This window comes from Chlamydotis macqueenii, chromosome 17 (genome assembly GCF_036417535.1).
Source record: "Chlamydotis macqueenii isolate bChlMac1 chromosome 17, bChlMac1.mat, whole genome shotgun sequence".
Lineage (NCBI taxonomy): Eukaryota > Metazoa > Chordata > Aves > Otidiformes > Otididae > Chlamydotis > Chlamydotis macqueenii.
The window spans coordinates 8606329-8626551 of record NC_141572.1 but is presented as its reverse complement, the minus strand read 5'-3'; the positions used below and the strand labels follow the sequence as shown (position 1 = coordinate 8626551).

At 40.0% G+C, this 20223-nt stretch overlaps 2 protein-coding genes across 6 annotated transcripts in view; one reads left to right on the top strand and one right to left on the bottom strand.

Moving 5' to 3' along the window:
* ARVCF (ARVCF delta catenin family member) overlaps positions 1–12211 on the bottom strand; it is a 271742-nt gene extending 259531 nt beyond the window's left edge. Inside the window, exon 1 of one of the 2 annotated variants that reach the window (XM_086761839.1) lies at positions 11923–12211. The gene's annotated coding sequence lies outside the window, so the exon portion shown is untranslated. Of the gene's footprint in view, positions 1–4299; positions 4336–11922 lie in introns of those variants that run through there. The other variant, XM_086761841.1, reaches the window with a different exon arrangement.
* Positions 9955–20223, top strand: part of TANGO2 (transport and golgi organization 2 homolog) — a 39369-nt gene continuing 29100 nt past the window's right edge. Inside the window, exons 1-2 of one of the 4 annotated variants that reach the window (XM_086761844.1) lie at positions 9955–10114; positions 12469–12603. The gene's annotated coding sequence lies outside the window, so the exon portion shown is untranslated. Of the gene's footprint in view, positions 10115–10269; positions 10286–12468; positions 12604–13063; positions 13128–18424; positions 18578–20223 lie in introns of those variants that run through there. The other 3 variants (XM_086761845.1, XM_086761842.1, XM_086761843.1) reach the window with 3 other exon arrangements.

Genomic DNA, 20223 nt, shown 5'->3' with positions numbered 1-20223 from the left:
GGAAGTTTACCTGTGATTCTAACCTTTGGAAGGATTCCTAAATCTAACTCCCTTGGTTTCAGTGACAGCACTGTAAAGAAATATAATGGAATTTAACAGGCACTCAATGCCTAAATCCCTGTAAGAATTTGGGGCTAAATTCCTAAAGGATCACTAAAAGTCTCTGACAACTTATAAATAAGTCACAGAGAGGTTCTCATATATTCCTTTTACTCAGGATTCAATCACCACTGATCTTCCTACAAAAGAAATCTGAGCAAGCCAGGCTGCAAATCTTGTTCAAAACTCCGCTACTTGTTAGCAGAAGGTCCAACAGCTCAAGAAATTCCTTAGTGAATTTTCCATCCCCTCATTAAGGCTTAGAAAAAGTACAATGATAATTATCAAGGGAAAAAAAAAAAAAAAAGAAAATCAAAATATTACATTTGGAAGAGGGTGCGTTCAAACAGCCAAGAAGGAAAAATCCCTTGGAAAACAGAACCCTGTATTATCTCCTGATCATTAATAATATTTAGAGTTTATGTTAATTTTCAATTTAAAAACCATTGCTAAGAATACAAAACAAAAATTTTGTAACTGGGCTGTATATACAAGACAAGTTACATTAGGTCATCCTGGAGAGCTAAATGAATATAACAAGCTTCCGTTCTGTTTAACGTTAGTTCTTCAGTCCCTTAAAAACTAGAGTTCCAGAAATTCAGACTTATACTGCTTCTCCGCTTCAAAATAGTGAAAAGTGGTTTGTGGTGTCAAAAATGAAATGAGGTAGTTATTTCCTTGGACAGATAGATGAGCATGATTTGGGATTCAGAAACCCCACCATCAACACAGAAAACAGTCTTCAGCTTTTACAGACTGCTTATCCCCTACAGGAAACCACCATGAAACACCGACACAGAAAGATTATAGAATCATAGAACATCTCGAGTGGGAAGGGACCCATAATAAGATGTATCAGTATTAAGAGAAAATTACATTCCAGTTTAAGGACAGAACTGCAATAAGGGTTACTGTTACTGACAAAGAAAGTCTACCAAGGTTTTAAACTTATGGATTATACAATTTAATATGCTTCCACTGCCACATCACATCAGAAACACCCTCCACCTCTAAAATACTGCCTCAGGAGAGGGAACATGGTTTTTTACTTCCATTATCTTTCAGCCTGCAGTAAGGAAGTGTCTTGGTCCTGAATAAGAACCCACAGGAATTTAGCAAGTGCTATTTCTGCTTGTAGTAAAATCTTCAATATGTAATTTACATCTTGATATGTCATCATTTCTTGGTATTTAACTTAGTAACAGCTTCTCTAAAGTAGGGATTTTATTACATAAATTATGGAAGTAGCAGACTGGGTGTAGTGGAGATAGCATAAATTTCTGAATCGATACAAAATATGTCCCTGGTAATAGTTGTTATTCTACACAGGTGTGTTATTGATTACAGTCATAATGGTCTCACTTCAGCTGCCATCAATAACTCACTACTTGTATTGTCACACTGAATTAAAGAAGAACCAGTCTAAAAATATGTGGAGAACTTACACCAGCATGGCATAACCCAGCCTGTGGTGCAAAGAAGCAGAACACTGCCAGTTTAAGTTAGGGTTCATGTTTGAGATTTCACTTGACATTACATTGATAAAATAGAGTCAAATGTGATATTTATTCAGGCAGAAGAGATTACATCTTAAACATACTGGAAAACTCTAATTTATAACTACTGCATACAATAAAACCATGCTTTCAATACCTTGGGACCATTATTACAATACACTCATGGTTATGCAAAGCTGAATCAAAGTTTTATGGATGGTTATTGTCATTTTACTGATCAACATGACTGAAGCTTCCTTGCATCAGATTAAGAATTGTAGACGGAATGTTAAATTATTTCTCTTTTTTAAATAGAGTTCATTTCTAAATCAAAACTTGACAGGAATATATAACAGCAGAATACCAACTATAAGCCAAAGATTTGTGAAGTATTGAAAAGCACAGATAATATTATTACCACAATTGTATAAAAGACTATTAATGTTAGCATATATAAGCATTTTTCTTTTAAATACTTCAGAGTAGACATACAGCAAAAGAAGAACACTGGCCTATCAAAATGGAGAAACAGACCCAGTCATGAGAGACAAAAGACTTCCTACTTCCAGCATTCTGATCTTTATGTCATTTTAACCCACTGTAAAAGATGAACAAAATGTTAGGATTATATCTCAAAGGAAACGGCAGAATATTGTTAAAAATGTCTATGCCAATAAGTACAGTGTTCCGTACACATTCTAGGGAAGCACTACTTAAAAAAAAACAAACAAACAAAAAAAAAAAAACCAAAACAAAACAAAAAACCAAAACAAAACCAACAAGAAAAAACAAATAGAAGCAGAAAAAAAAAAAAAAACAACAAAACAAACCACCACACCATTTTAAAGGAACACTGCTTTTGTGAGATACACGGGAAATGCACTTCTCCTTGAATAGGAGTCTTGTCTATATGCAGTCTTGTCTAAGGCTTCCCTCTCTTTCCCAGGAACAGCAAAACAAACTCTTGCAGTAGCAAGCTTATGAATTCTACTAGATTGCTATGAGTGACGTTACATCAATACACATCACAAGAAACAAGCAAGCATCAACAGAATTCTTTCAAAATTCTGACAGCTCTACAAAATTACCAAAATTATTCTGTTCCCTTCAACTGTGTACAATTAACCTCACAGGCAAGGCAGATGAACAGTTGCCTAAAGAAAATTCAGACCATCAATGAGCGATTAAAATACCCACCATGTGAAAGTTCTTCAAAGTTTTGATGCATACATGACAAGAAAAATATTCATGTTGTCTCACTTTCAGCACCTGATATACATGCTTAGTTTAGGAAGCTAGTCCCCACATACTCCACATATTTGCTACTCAGCAGAGAAACTCCTTCAAAGAGTCAATTAAAACTCTTGATTCAGACTCAGACTGAATCAACCTGCAGAGAAGTCTGTCAGTCTCTGTCCATTGTTTTTAATTGCAGTCAGAAGTGGCTGCCCTTTCTAACTCAGGTGTCTAGTTGACATACCTGAAGTTATCGTACCTACCCCAACTTATGTGTCACATCTCAGATTCTCCTTCCCCAAGACAGCCTGTGCTTTATGAACCATATCTGAAGTCACTCTGCAATTCACTTTCCTCCGGGGAGCCTTTGCAACCTTTCCTAGTCTGCATACTGCTAAAAATACTTTTCTTTTAAAACCTGCAAAAATAAGTCTACCAAATATCACTATACACATTCAGATCTCACCAAGCTGCAAATCCAATAGATGCGGACACTCTTGATGAGCCACAGGAATAGTCCAGTAACAGTTGGTGCAATTGGTCCTGTCACTGTTTTGAAGAACAGTTACTTAAAATTTTACCACTACTTAACTCAAATTAAATAGAGAATGTTTACAGTAATAAGAAGGTCCCATGGAGGAATTGTGCTGATATGCTTCCAGCTCACGCGTAGAAATTACACTGCCAGAGCAGATGAAGAACAGGCAATTAAATTCCTGGAAACAGTAGGCCTAGTTCCACTAACTTTACATTGCAACCAATGTAGATAAATTAAGAAAGGTCTTTCTTACAGCAACAAGTTAAGGTAGCATTTTTCTGTACAAAAAAAACCCCCATGATCATTCCTTCTATGACAGCACAAATAAGAGGGGAAAAAAATTAAGCTAGAGAAGAAAAAAGGCACATGATACAAAGCTCAAGTTCTGTGAAGTTTTTTTTCTTCTGGACAGTACTCCAAATTAAGCTACTGCTCAGCTCCTCAAAGGCAGTCACTGCACCTGTAAGAATTCTTACAGGGATTACTTCATTAGATAATTCAAAATTTATTCAACTAAGAATGCAGGTCTTGATAGCAAATCCCTGGGAAGCCCACTCTCAAGGATGACTGCACAAAGGAAGCACTGATGCCTAATGCTATACTCCCAAACTATTAAATTCTGAAAGAAATAAGGAAAAGAATAAATATTTTGAGTTTACAATAACTACACAATGTCAGGACTGGCTCCAGATTGATTTACTCCTTCCATCTCACCTGCCTGCAGTCTTTAAGCTGTAACTCTTCAACAATGTATTTCAGAACAGAGCAAATGCTTCACAACTCTTAAAGAAACCATAAGCAGCTAAACAGTAACTGTTCTGGAGGACAAAGGCCTGCTGGCAAGGCATTAGACTTCAGGTTTCCAATGGCTTATGACAGCAATAATAAGGTAAACAAAATAAATAATAAAAATGAAACTGTGAAAGATACCTTGACAGTGTCCTTTTAATCTTCAGCCAACTTGAGTTGTCATGTAAGCACTGAAGCAGCACAGAGATGATACTGCTTAGATAGCAAAATATCTCAATTTCTCGCTGACCTACAGCTCATAAACCAATAGATTAGTGGCGCACTGGCATATATCCACACAGTAGCTGCAACACTGTTTCCATGAGCTTCTGAAAGAAAATGCACGTGCCCTGAGATGCAGAAAAACCATAATTATGAACAATATCAACTGAAGCACGCACAGAAGATTTTGACACTGCAGTCAAGGACCTTATGGAACAAAGATACTAAACTGTCCAAGAAAGCCATCATATCTGTAGCAATAAAGCATACTGCATGCAATTCAGAAACAGAAAGGTCTTCCCAGGGCAATATAAACTGGAAAGTGGAGCAGAGAAGCACAATCCTGCCTGTGTGTTCTTAACAGATCTTAATATCTTGTAATACCAGCAGTATCACCATTAGACAAGTGTTAGATTAAAATTACTTTAGTGGGCTACTCAGCCTGGAATCCGTGATCTAAATATTACAATTTTGCTCTTTCTAAATATAGTCTATACTCAAAATCACTTAATGTGTTTCATGGTAATTAATATCAGCTGGTTACAGAGAATTAAGGCTTGCAAAATGAAACCAAGAGATCCTTCACAAAGAGGTACTGGAGAGATGTAGAATCGCATGTACTTGGGCTCACAGGTTCTTTCCTCAATGTACTATTGCTAGTAAACATTTTCTATCTTATGCAAAAAGGGTACACCTGAGAAAATACAGATTTAGATACCTACAAAAGTACCCACTGATTTTGGTTTTTGAGGTTAACACCTCAGAGGGCCTGATTTTGAAAGACGTAACTAAGCAGATCCTTTGAATCATTGCAGCCAGCCTCTTAGAACAAATTTAGACGGTTCTTACTTGGGACCAGTGACATTTCCATCAATTTTATCTAAATTGGACAGCAAAAATATAACTACATAGCAAAATATGAGGGTATAAACACAGTATCAGTATCAATTTTCACAAATTTTGATAAAGTAATCAGTTAAAAAAAAAAATCAAAAAAGCTACTCATTTCAGGGGTCTAATGGTGCCTTACGTAAAGACTCATTCCAATGGCTTATGATAGGAATAATAAGGTAGTGACTAGATAAGAGCTTCATTAACTAAACTGAAGTGTTCTCTACAGGAGATTAAAATATTTTAAAATGGTACCCCTACATACGTCCCTACTGGGTCTCTTGGACATTTTTTTTTATCCTCAAGATTAACTGATGTTCCAAGAAAGGCATGTACTTCAGTGGGTCAAAATGCCAAACTATCCTGAAACACAGTGGCAATCAATTAGTCTCATCAGGACTCTAAAATCATATTTTGTTTGATGTGGTGTGTAGAAATCAATGATGAATAATAGATGCTGTCCACTTACTATTAAATGATTAGCCATTTACACACCACACACCAAAAATGCTACTTCTGTGACTGCTACAGGGTTGACTGCCAGCCTTTAAAAAGACTGGATATTACTAACTTGAGCGCCCTCTTCTTACAACATTGCAGAAAAGTAGATATATAAAAAGAATTAGATTCACTACAATTAGTTATTTGTCTTGCATGCTATTTGAAAGAAATGTGACCTAAGCCGATGCAGAAGATCTAGAACTCTAGAACCTCAGTGTACAGAGCCACAAGTAGCATTACAGCTTGTTTTGGACTGCCCATCACATAAAAGGGTAGGAGTGAAAAGGACAAACAAAAGACTTGCACCACAGTTTTTGGGGTTTGGCTTTGTTTTACACAAGTTAGTCAAGGAAATAAAAACCACTTCATTATGTAAGACAGCTGCTACTTTTTTCAGATGTTGAGATAGATGCCTAATCTTCTTGCTTCAGCACACATCTAGACCACATCCTACTTGGAATTTAAGAGGATACTTCAAGATCTCCTGGTTCTTATTTTAATGCGTTAGCAATATCATGGGTTTATGTCCTTTTCTGAATAAAATATATTTGTCAAGCTACATGTATTGTCTAAGTGTTTTGCATTATGGAAAGAATACTTTTTCTAAAAATATGTGGATTTTAATCTTAATAGAAACATCAATGCCAATTTCCAGGTGACTCAAAGTCTGAATAAGGTAACCACATCCAATACATCTGATGGATTCTTTCCCATCCATCTTGTCAGAACCCTAGAGTTTGCCTTTTTCCTCCATGTTCCATAGACATAGGCAATAAAGTAAAAAATTTGACCTAACCTTTCTGCTTTGAAGATTACTGTGATGACTATTAGGAATAGAATGCACTCATACTAGACAAGATACTATCATACTCTAGTCAAACTGTAAAGACATAAGCTAAATGTAATCTCACAATTAGCTGCTACAGCATTTGTTCACAATGTTTGTGTCAATGATTTATACTCACACAATAAAATATTAAGAGCAACAAATTATAAACCTGGTAGCACAAGAATTCTAACAGATTTTCCTCACAGCGCATCAATTCTAACACTAATCAAGAGCCACCAAAAGCACTGCAGAAATAATGTGTTGCATTACATAAAATCAAACACGGAAGCTTAGTTTTATATAACTGTAATATGCGTGCAGATGGTCTTCAGGATAAGATATTTTCTCTAAACCGCAGTTTGCACAAAAATTTGAAGTATAAGCAAAAAGCAGGAATGCTGCCATTTCTAGTGCAGTGTCCTAACTCAACATAACGGGAATCTTTCTCTATTTGTAACTCTTACCAGTTCTTCCAATATTAAAGAATTGCTAAGACTGAAATCCATTGCAGAGATTCTGAATGAATAGATGAAAATCAGAGAAGTGAAGTATTTTTCATCTATTCTAGCTAATAAGTAGGTCAAATCTATTGTTATATTAATTGAAATTCAGTTATTTATGTTGATAGCAACTACAGCATAAAAATAAAATCAGCAAAGTCAACTTTATGAAGATCACCAGTGTCAAATAAAATCCATTCTATGCATCTCTGAACAACACATGAGGATACACCATGCAGTGAAACTATGCAGTCATATTGTATTGTTCATCTAAAGCTTGCCCTCCTAATACATTCCTTTGGCCAAGCAATGGGAAGATAAACCCATTTGCCTAATGAAGCATGTAATTTAAATATTTCAGACAAGCATTTACAGAGATGTTGCTTAAAATAAATTTAACAGCCATCCATCCAAATATCTTGCATGATGAACAGCACAGCACAGTTCACAACTTATTTTTTTTCTGTAGAAACTCCAAACTATCCAGCCCTTTCAGTTACTTTAGACACCATGCGTATGCTGTATTGCTCTATTATAACAATTCTTTTTTTCCACAGCAGATTCAATATGAAGCTGCAGTTTCTCTCTTTTGCAGTGCCTTGCAACATTTCTAAAGCAACTAAAATTTCAGGACGATACAGTCCTGCACAATTTTATAAACAAAATACGCTTAAACTTATGGAAGCTTAAAGGGCTAATGTACTTCATTCAGACTGCAGCACTTCATCCACAAGAAGATACAATCAGCCAATGTCAATATTCTGTAATTTAGAATCACAGTTTTTACTATAAAGCATTCCCATTATTACAAAACAGCATTTTTTTTCCCCCACAAACTTGTATTTAGTGTTTAAGATAGTATTTGGATAAAAACAGGTCTTCACTTGACACAAAAAAATCTGCTTAGTTTTTTTTTTAAACACACTTAGAATCATATTTTATACTGTGACCTACCTAAAGCACAACAGTACCCTGTAAAAATCAAACTACATGTTATAAGAATTCCCCCTTCCGCATACACAACTGCCTACACTTAAAAAAGGGGGGTGGGGAACAGAGAAAGACGGTCTACTATCTGCATTCTAGAAGTGAACATTTTAAAGAGTTGATGAAGTTTTGCACACATTAGATTTTAATCATGTACAGCAATACTGCAGAGAAAGTGAAAATGAAAAAAAAAAACCCTAACTTTGGCTTTTAAGTCTGTATGGATTTCACGTGTGAGAGGAAATAGGTTAGTCTTGTTTGGTCTTTGCTACAAAGGGACTCATCTCCCATACATGACACAAATAACCTGAGCAATGACTTCCCTCCATGACAAGAACTGCCCATTATATTGCAGGATTAATACAACGTTGGTTTGTTTTGGGGTTGCTTGCGTGTGTGGCTTGCGAATGTAATTTTAGCCATTCGTATACACCAACTCCTCGTTGCGTATCTCACAATAAACTGATGAACGCTGTTAAACCTTAAACAGCAATCCTTAGCAAACAAAGGCGGCTAGTCTGCAATCGTGATGCAAAATCATCCCAAATGTACTACATCATGCAAGAACCTCTCACAGAAAATAGCCAGGCAACCTCATTCGTTCCCCCCAACCCAATGATGTGCTCACCATCTCCTCCGTCTTGTCTATTCCTCTGTCCTCAGCTGGTTTTCCTTGGTTCTGCTGGCTCCAAGGAGTCGGGTGTACCCAAAAAAAAAAAAAAAAAAAACAAAACAAAAAAAAAACCAAACCCCAACTCTTCAATAAAATACTCGGCAACCGGCGGGCAGAATATCAACGAAAGCCCCTTGTCCTTCCTCCTCTCTCGCCCGCCGTTCCGCGGGCTCAGGGCTCCCCGCCCGCCGCTCACGCCCTCCCCGCCCCGGCGCAGCCCCGCGGGTCCCCGGCTGCCGCGGGAGGCGCGTCCGTCCCCCCGCGCGTCCCCCCGGGAGAGCGCCCGGGCTGCATCAGTCTCTGCGCCGCCTGCTCACCCACCAGCACCGCACCGGAGCCGGGCTGATTTTCCCCTCCCACCTCCACATTCCTATTTACAAAGAGTATCCAAGACCATCTTTATCCAACCGGGGGGGAGGAGGAAGCAATCATTAACCCTTTTCTTGCATTTACCCTTTCTACTATGATTTTTGGCTGCGTTTCCAAAGCGCACAGGGGATTTCTCCTCTCCACACAGCACAGAAACTCGCTGCCATCAGGCCCGGGGTCCCCGCAACCCAGCTCGGTCGCTCGCCACCCCCGGAGGAGCACGCTCCTCCCCACGACCCCCAAGGCCGCTCCAAAAGAAAGGGGAAAAAAAAAAAAGGTCCAAGGGCAACGCTGAAAAACTGCGTCTCAGAAAACTACCGCCCGCCAAGCCGCCCTGGTCGAGCGTCCCTCGGGAGAGGCCCTCCAGCAACCGGGAGAGGGGAACGCCTTTCTCCGTCAGCCCGCGTTAGTACCGGCTTTCCAACTCTTTTCTTTTTTTTTTTTTTTTTTTTAGCGGAGCGTTATCGTTCCTCAGCATTCACACCTGAGGGGGAAGCGCTAACAGAAGGGAAAAGGCAACCCTCGTCTACGCCTTCTCCCGCCCCATCGCCACAGAGGCCGCGACCTGCTCCCGCCGCAGACCCCTGCCTCACGCTGCCTGTCTGCTGCCGGCACGCAAACCAGCACCCTGCTCCCGCGCTGCGAATTTTCCTATTGGATATTTCCTCTGCGATCGCGCCCAGCAACCGAAATCTGATTGGTGCACTTCCACCCCGCTCCGCTGACTGGATGACCGCCCCGCGCGGCATTGGCCGGCGGGGTTGTCCGTCCGAGCCGGGCAGCCGCGTGCCGGGTGGCTGGCGGGGCCGAGAGCGGAGGAGCTGCCGCAGCCCGGCGAGAGGCGGCCTCGGGGCGAGAGCGGGGCTGCTCGCACGGCAAAGAGCGGTGCGCAGGGCACGGCCCTGTCGCCCGCGGGAGAGGTGCACACCGACCGGGTGCTTTCGGCAGGAGCAGCGGGGACCGTTATGTCACCTCGCTGGATGGGTATGCGAAACCGCAGGAACCGGCCTGCAGCACTAAGCCCACCGACCTGCAGCACAGCCGAAGGTTTTCTGTTCATGGGAGACTAAACGGTTCTTTTCACAGCTGTAGACTGGGAGGTTCCGGGTCCAGTGCGTGCTGTGACAGCGCGGTGGTCAGGTGCAGCGCGGCCAGGTAACGCTGGCACGGGAGCCCCGTGGATTTGTCTCACTTGACCTTTCTGCCGTTTGCAGTGCTTTGTGCGCTGTGATCGAGTCACCGCTCAGCCTTCTCGTCAAATAGCTTGAGCTTCCTAAACCTGTATTTTTTTTTTGTCTTCTTATTTACCCCTTTCATTATTTTTATGTTCCTCCTTTGAATCATTTCTACTATTTTCCCTAAACTGGTTGCCACAAACGGTGTGGTGTGCCAACGTTACTCTCACCAGTGCTGCGGACAAAGGCAGTATCGCTCCCCTGTATATCTTGTATTTTATACATTAAAGGATTACATTAGTCCAGTTTACCACATTATTACCCTGAGAGGTCATGTTGAAACATTTAAATATACTAACAGCTAAATTCTTTTCTGAAGTACTTCGTACCAAGCTAGGCCCCATGCCTGCATTCTTTATTTCCAGATGTGTTTGCTCACATTTTTTGACATTTAAAATGCATTTTACTGGACTGGGATAATTTAATTGGGCACATCAGATGATTCTGTAACTAATCAGTCATGCGAATTATCCACTTATCTACTAAGCCACAGATTTTACTAGTAAAGATCTTACATCATCTAGACAATTGATAGAGATATTGAATAGGATCAGAGCAATCACTGATCTCTAGAAAACAGCCTGGGTCACTGGTGTCTCCTCTTCAGCAACTGCTTTTTGACAGCTCTCATGGAAAAGATATTTGATCAATTTAAGGTGTGCTTTATGCATCCCAACAACATGCATTCCAGCACTTAAAAGATAGAACAAAGTTTTTAAACAAATGTCAGGACTATTTTAGTTTTTGAGACTAACTCGGGACCATTCTACAAGGTTCTCACTAAGCTTCTGATTGTTTTTTAGCTCTCTTCACTAAAGAGACTTCAAGTGGATACAGAATCACTGTCTGCTTGGGATCAAACTATTCAAGTTTGTCAAACAATGGGAGCTATACACAGATCCCCTAGGACAGAGTCTAAAAGGGACAACAATAACCAAGCTGTTTTAGGCAGAACAAAAAGCAGGCACAGGAAATAAAAGGAAGAGCCTGAATGGCCACCAAATCCAGTATTCACAAGCCCTTGCAGCGGGCTGTTTTTGTGAAGCCTGAACATTTTTAATTACTCTGAACTTATTCTAACTTTCCATTTGTGTTAAAAACAGTGAAAAAAAATTAAAAATAGTAAAAACTAACACTATTAAGTTTTAAGCCTATGGACAGTTTTCCTTTTCTTGTTCCCACAGACATAATAACTCCTACTGAAGGTACGCAGACCTATCATCTGAAGATTTTTAATGGGTATCAAGCACAGAAGCTGAATAATTTTTGGTCACAGTGATAAGTCTATACTTTGAGAAATAGAGTGACAGCAAAGAACAATAAATTACATTTAATGTGCATACATTTTACCAATTTCAACATAATGGAGATTAAGAGATTCTTATAATTTGTCTACTTGCTCATCAGATAACAGTTTTAAATAACAGCTCTGTACCTGAAAACGTAAATATATTTCAGCTTTATATGTATCAAGGTTGATATATATGTAGGTAATAACGACAATCTATTACTGTGTTTCAAAAGCAATAGTGCAAATAGTGATGAAACTATACTCACCTAGCAATTTGCATCAGTAGATCTCAAAAAAGACCTTGCAAAGGTCAATGCTATCATCCCACTGTTGACGGTGGAGAAAGAATGTATTGAGATGAATTTGCTCAATGTCATATGACAGACTAGCGGTAAAGCTAACAATTGACTTCAGGTTTTCTGCATCCAGGATGAAAGGTTTTGCCTCGCAAGCCACATTACACACTCATAAGCTCCTGGGAGTTCTTTTAATTCGTGTTCCGGATCGTGTGCGTACTGTGTTTATCAGTGTTAGAACCTTGAAGAGCAGTCAAGGCTTTTTAGAGGCTTCACCACAAAAAACCCCTGTTGCCACCTGTGAAAAAAGTCAGAAATAAAGTTTGAAATCTTGTTGGAAAACCAATGACTAAGTTAATATTTCATTATGAAAGGACAAAAAGGTGGCACAGATCCAATCTGAGCCTAATTCTACAGATCTAAGTAGAATGACTACATGTTTAATTATCAGTTCTGATCATGCTGTGCTTAATAACTGAAAGCAAATCTGACTTTGTTACTTGTGTTTTCCTCCAGCCTCAGGAAAGCTGCCCTGCCCTGAATTCATACCGCTGCAGGCTCGGGGCTCAACGGCTTTGGGGCCTCTCTGGAAGCAGAGCCTCTCCTGAAGGCAGTCATGCAGCCTACACGGGGCTCTTATTCTCGGAAGGGGTAAGTAGCTACGTCCAAACTCACTGACACTGTCAACAGCCCGCTCCGGGGTGTACCTCGGGGGCACGAGCCCTTGGAAGCTCAGATGTTGTTATTTCATACCTTCAAACAGAACACGCTGGGAACGGGCAGAGGCGGCCGAGCAGCAGCCTGCGTACAGCACGCCACCAGAGACGACTTTGGCAGAGGCAGGGCTGTGTCGAAGGTGACGTGCCTTTAGCGCCCAGTGCCGCCTCCCCTCCAGAGGGCCCGGGCCCTGCTCGCAGGCGGGGAGCAGGGGGTCAAAGCCCTTTCAGGGCGCCCCGCGACCCCCGGGCCCGCAGGGGAAAAGGAGTGGGCGGTGCCCAGCGGGCACCTGTGTGGGAACCAGCCAATGAGAGCTCGAGGAGAAGAGGCGGGGGAATCTGTCCTCCAATAGCGCGCGGGCGGGGCGGGGCGCTCGGAGCCAATAGGGGCGGGCGTTGTTTTGAACTGGCTGCGCTCCCGGAAGCGGTGCGGTGGGGATGCGTTGGTGTCCGCGGCGGGTGAGCGCGGAGTGCTCGGCGTTCGTCTCGCGGGGCTTTTCTCCCGCTGGGAGCTGCGGCCCTGAGGGGGCTGGGGAGGGGGGGGGGGGGTCGTGCGGCCCGGACACCTTCTTCCGGGCGGGGTCGCGCTTGGTTGGGAAGGGTGGGGGTCGGGCTCAGCAATGGCGTTGAGTCGCCTCGGCTGTCACGAGTGGGGAGCCCGAGCCCACGGCGCAGCCCGGCTGAGAGCTAACGGTTTCCTGGCGGGGGGCAGGGGCCGGCAGGCCTCTCCTGGCCGAGTGCCCCGCGGCAGCGATGGCGGCCTCCCCTCAGCGAGTGGCAGGAAGGAAAAGGCTGCTCCTGAGCGCCGGGAAAGTTTTTGTTGTAAACTTGTGCAGCAGCAGGGGCTGGAGCATTTGAATGCCTTGAACCGACACATGTTTTCTTTGGTTATGTGGTGGCATTTCGTTCTTGCGCAGGTGGTGGTGGCGGCAGCTACTTGGTACTTGTGTCACATACAGGAGGTTTGAGAAAGTGGTTGTTTTAACATATGGTGACCCTTTGATGGCAGCATGGCAATAAATGGTTACAGAAGACACTGAAAACTACTGATGTTTCAGTTTGTAGATATTGAAAACATGGGGTTTTGGGAGTCTTCCTTTGTGATTATGTGAGGCCAAGGGGATGTGGGCTGCACCGGATTACTAGCTCACTCTCCACTGTGTATATACTGGCTTTAAAAGTCAAAATATGTAACAAGCCTGACTTTTTTTTCAGTTAAATTCAATAAATTTTTTTTCAGCTGAGTTTTTTTTTCAGGCTTCCCATAGTTCTTATCAGCAATTTGCAGTTTGACTGAATGAATCATGGCTATACAGAGATTCAAGTATCTCAGCTCTAACTGAAGTCAAGTTGCTTTTTTCAGTATAAATACTGAGTTAATATTTTAAAAGAAGTGACTAAAGGGTGAGCTAGTATTTTTCTGTTATTGTTTTGCGATGTTACGTACCTTTCTTGTTAACTGCTTATGCTTATTTGAGACTCAGGAACAGGATTCTACTGTCACAGAAAGTGTATTCTTGAAAGTGGAAACGACCAGGCGTATAATGTATCTGCAGTAAAGTAGGCAGGCCTAGACACTGGTGTTGCTCTTCCAAGTGAATCTGCTGAATGCTGATAGTGATCAACCAAGTCACTTTTATGGATGTGCTTTATAAAGAGCACATTAAAATTACAAATAAATAAATAAATAACTTTGTTAACAGCAGAACTAACAAAATTCTGTTGTCCTTGCTTTATGTCTCCTAGAAGGATTATTTGAACTCAAAGCAATAAGCTTTGAGTGAAGCTCTTCTTGTGTTGCAATGTTCATTTTGTATCTGCTATCTTAAAAGAAATGAATGTGTTTTTTCTTAAGTAAGAGTAGCTGCAGGACTTAATTAATCTACTTAACTACTGTGAGTTTGTGCTTTTTCTTGGTGCCGTTCTCTCCTCAAGTTTGTAGGATGTCTGTCACCCTATGGCCCCTCTTAAATTTTGTTCAGGGTAGGCAGTAAGCTCAGAGTTACTGTACATGAGGTGGCAAGGATGGGAATAAAGATACTCTTATAAAAGTGATAACTGCAGCCCTTCCGTCACAGGAAATTAAGCTTAAGAATATAAACCAGACATACTGGGTCAGGTCAAATGTCCTTATAGACTGGTCTTCTTTCTGTGGGAGGGTCTAGAGGAATGTCTCTAGGGAAGACCATAAGAACAGAGCAAGTGTACGTGATCCTTCTGCGAAGTATAAGAAATGGAAAATTTGATTTTCTTGCCCTAGAAAAGGATTTGTAACTGCTTCCTCACTGTAGAAAACCTAAGAATTGTGAAAGCTAAAAATAAGTCTCTGCCTAAAAAGAGGAAGTCTAGCAAAAGATTCTGGATCTGCAGAACTGTGGCAGAGGAGAACAATTGCTAGCACTCTTGAGAAAATAGGGGAAAGGCTGTGTTACTTCATATCTTGCAAATGTTTTTAAAACATGGTGTGCTGAAAGTGATGTTTGCTCGCCTTTGTTTCTCTTGGGAGTTGTATGGTGCACTTAATCTAGTAAGATGCCAGATAGACAAACTCAGGAGCTGAAAATAGAATTAGGTCATTAAACTTGCGAATGGCATGCACCTTACATGTCATTTTATGTATTTTCCTGAGTGTTTTACTTTGCATTGTTGTGTCTTGCAGTGAAGACTGACTCCTCACCTTGGTTAGGTTACAAATCCTAGATAAACTACCAATTGTATTTATACAAAACAACTTGACAGGCATCAGATTATGGATCCATCTATTCCTTCTCATCTTTATCTTTAATGATTAATATTACTAAACAAGGGAAGTGCAAAAGCAAATCAGTAAAATGCTTTTAAAAATGCAGCTGTGAGACATTTTTCTGGGAGGGGGAGGAAGTAGATTACTTTTAAAAAATAATCAGCCATCTCTTATTTTCCATTATTTTAAAATTCAGTATTAAAAAACCCAACTCATTCCACTACTGAAAGAAAATGCATCCAATTTTATTCTTTTATGGGCATTTCAGGAGTGCAGTGTTCAGTTTCATTTGGACAAATGTAAAAGAAGCGGTAAAATACTTTCAGACTCTGCTGACAACAAGTTATTGTTGCGGTACGTAAAACTATTGGAATCCAGTGACGAATGATCTTTTGCTGTCTCTTAGACTGCATCTAAACAACATATTTAGATCAGCTGAGAAGCAATTGAGATCGCTGTGGTAACTGACGGAAGTTATTTATGATGCTTCATTTGCGAAAACAAAATACATAACAAATGGCTTCATTTTTCAAAGGCTGCTACTGGGAGTTCTTAAGGGTAAAATGGTTTTATACCAAATTGTGAACTGATTGCTTCTAATCAACCAGATGATGGTAGAACCCTATGAAAAGAACATACACAATCTATCATGTTTGGGTCTCTTGATAGTCCCTTTAAAAGCTACCTTATGCTGACATGTATCCACTCAAGCTTTTAACAGGTCGTTAAAATGAGCAAAGCAACACTCTGTACCTTCTGATGGAGTACAGGAGCACAGAATAAGAACGTTAGTTACTTTAACGTCACTTCCAAAGCAGCAGTGCCATTTGGAGCAGAATACTTAATTACAGGATGTTTGTAATTCTTGTCCAGCTGGTTTGTGTGTACTAGGTGTAAGTTAGACAGCAAACTGGAAACATATATTACAGAAATAGAAGATTGTTGCTATCATTTAATCCTTGATAATTGTTGTCTTATTGACTGGGAGTAATCAAACTACATTTTATAAAAGCTCATTATCCAGAGAGCAGGAAGTCCTTCACAGTCTCTACCTTATAGTAAGCTATTTTTTCTTCCCAATTCTGCAGACCTTGTCATGTTGCACAGTATGCATATTCTGGCTTGTATTGTATTCGAAAAAGAAAACCAGAAGGCATGTGTGGTGCCACAACACTGCCTTTTTTTATTTGAACTTTTTTTTTTTCTAACTAATCTACCTCCTGTGTTTCTAAGGATAGTTTTGAAGACATTTTCTGCTGAAATGCAGCTAGAAAGTCAGCTTTTGATCAAACTTTGGACTTGCTGTAGGATCAAGTTGCAATGTGGAAGCCAGTACGGACCTAATCTTTTTCATCTTCTCTCCTTGATGTGTGGCTGACTGTAGCTGAATGATGAGAAGGCCATGAGTTGAGCGCATCTGCTTTGTAATGGCAGCTCTGCACAATATGCTTGTCATCCCCATAGTTGCAGCACCTTCTCTTATGCGAATATGAGCTTGAAAGAATGACATCTGTATGAAGATTTTTTCATTATATGTTTACATACTTATGTCTAAGACAGCCTCTCCTTTTTTTTTCCTTCTCAGTGTTTGTTAATTGTCTCACATTTCAGAATATTCAAAGTTGAGTCCGACTTAAAATTCTTAAATAAAAACATATTGTAAGGCTTACATCCAGCTTTGTGTATAAAAACAGAACAAGTGTTGCAAATGCAGTGTCAGCTTTGATGGAAGAAGGTACCAAAATACACTGGTTGCCTCCTTTGCCAGTTAAGTATCCCTGCTATTTTAAGGGGTAGCTCTGTTTGGCTAGCCTAAACACTTCTGGCTGAAAAACAAAAAAAGGTTGGATTGTTTATGTAGGACCTATAAACTCTTATGCTTGTTTCAAGGCCGGCAGGTGGAGCCCAAGATAAATAATACTGTTTTGATACTTGGAGTTACTAAAAACACAAATGTAACTTAAGCAATTGTAGTAAGGTCAGAGTTGATGTGGTGACAAAAATATACTTCTGTCAAATAAGTAATAATAATGATTGTGGATTCTAGAAAGACATCAAAGTGTTGAAAATATTTGTCCCTCTAGATAATTGTGGCAAGCGTTACAAACTTATTCTGCTCCTATTTTCTGACTGGTAGTTTTTGAGTAAGCTTGATGTTGACTAGTAACTTTGTACAAACAGCTAGATTGAATTGATTATTTGAAGGGAACTCAATAAATCAGCCAGAAGAGCCTGAAACCTGTTTATTAAAGTAGTAGTCCTATGACTGATTAATTGTCAACAAGTTTTATTGAGTAATCAGTTTAATTATTTGGCAGGACATCTAATGAATACTGGGAACCATATTTTCGTAGTCAGCAACAGTTGCCTATTATAATTGTATTTTATATCTTTACTTCCATGAAGTGTGGTTCTTGGCACTTTTTTTTTTTAAATAAGGATTACCTACCAGATTCATGCTGATGCTATAAATGGATACCTCTTAACTGTAGATTTGAAGGGGATCTCTTCTGAGCTATGAGTGTTGTTTTTGAAGTAGTCTGGCATGGCTTAATATTTATAAGTGTCGGTCTTGATGCTCACACTGAGGAAAAAGCGAAAAGAATAAAGCTGTCATATTTCTGTCTTTGTGAAGTAGGGACTAGTGAACAATACTGTACAGTAGTATTCTAGTGTATTGCTTGCTCCATGAACCACTCTGTTAATGCATTTTATTTTGTGTTTTATGGGCGTAAGTTCATTTCTGATGGGCAGCTAGTGTTACATCCTTATAGTAGAAGCTGTAGCCCTTTACCTTGCCAAGGACATGCAAAGTTGTAATTACAATGGAACTGTTTAATAAACTAAATTGTAAATCACTATCTTATTTTTATAACAAGTTGTTTAACGATCAGGCAAGAAATCAGTCAATCTAGATATATATATATTTTTTTATATATATATATATAGCTTTTTGGTACACTTTTTAACCTCTAAGAGCTTTATTTTGTCTTTCTGTCCTTTATTTTTACAGACATAATCTGTCCATTTTTTTGTGGGCTTCCAAGGAAGATTTTGCAACATGAATTCTTGGAGCCATGGTTAGGATCAATCTTGTGCTGCTGCTTCTCTTGCAAAGACTTTTCCATTACTGATTCAGATCCTTTTGGAATCATCAGTGTTTCATGTGAGTCACTGGCTAACGCTTGGCTCTGGTGGCTTTCTGGTTCAGAGACAAAAAGTTCACTTCCCCTGCAGGCTGCAGATTGGGGAGAAAAAGAAAACATAAAGATTTGAACTGTAAAATTAAAATCTGCATAATTGAAATCACTAGCATGTGATAAAGATGCTTTTTTTTTTTAAATTTAATAGAAGTGGAACTAGCAGGAGCAGATCTGATAATCTGTGTTAAAGGTTCAGAAATGTGATTACTGTGAAAGTGCCTCTTTAAAATGCTATTACCAGGTTTAGCTTTCCTAACTACTAATGTTAAATATGTCTGTTAATAGAAAACTCATTGCTTTTCCTTTTTGGTGCAGCAGCTTATTTGCATCTTTACAGTGTGGCTTATAAACACAGCCTGCAATTCTTGTTGTTGAAATATTGGGGGCCTGGAGTGGAGGGATGCCAGTTGTCTACAGAACCCCCCATCTACAGAACTTGGAGCAGGAAGGAGGACATCTTGCCCAGCTCTGAGCGTGGTGCAGCATGGCTGCTGTTCATTGGCATGGGAACATTCCTCCTGCTCCCAATTTTCTGTCCATTCAGGTTGTTGTCAAGGACAGAGTGCTTGTGGAGCTGTCTGAGAAGATTGCGTGAGGAACAGTACAGTCTATTGAAAATTCAGCAATAGGAATCTGAGAAGGGTGATAACCCCTTCTTAAGACTGATTATATTTTTTAAATAAAGCTGGTTATGAGTCTTTTTAAACACCTGGCTGGTAAATCAGTTATCCAAAATTCAAGTCTGCATCTTCAATTTTTGATTAATTTCTAAACCAGTTATTTTGGGATTGACTTGTACTGGCAAATAAAGCCTATGTTGTGATTTTACTCTGTTTTCTCTGATGCCTTATTGTGTAACCTATTAAACAGAAAATAGTTTGGATAGCTAGGCTGTTGCTGCTCTTACCTAGTAGACTACAAAGTAATCTTGGGAGGGAAATTCCTTTTGTCACAGAACAGAACTTAAAATACTTTGTGAAACAGATATACATAACACTCTCCTGCACTGATTTTCTTTTGCCTTGGCAAGTATGTCAGGAGTGTTGCACTTCTTTTTGAGTTTCTTCGTTTTCTGCAACAGAAGAGTCTCTTTGCAGAATATTAGATTGCAAGACTGAACTTGTTGTGCCATGACAGTGACACCAGGCTAGTTGTAGTGCTGAACTGTGACTTAAGAGGAGCCAGCAGCTACTGGCAAGCTGTTAATTAAAAAAAAGATGTTTGAATGCTACACTTGTAACACTACTTCTGGTAATGTGAAATGTAGTTAAGATTATTCATTTTGTGATATCTCTTAAGATAAATGATGTGGAAATTAAAGAGGAGACACTCTACATATCTGAAAGTATGGTTAAAAATCCTACTTCTTGAAGTTGGTTCAATCACTGGATTGGTCAGATGGTCTTAGAGCTGTGGTATTGAATTCTGCCTCTCCCCATCCCCTCTTCACCTACTTTAAGCTTTTGAATGGACAAAGCTCTCGGTAGTAGTAAAACATGGTTATGTGTGGTTGGTTGGTAACATTCTGATAATTGTTTTAGCGGCCACAAAAAGTAAATATCAGGCTGCGGTTTTATTGTTGGAAAAATTTTCGTTGTGGCAACACAAA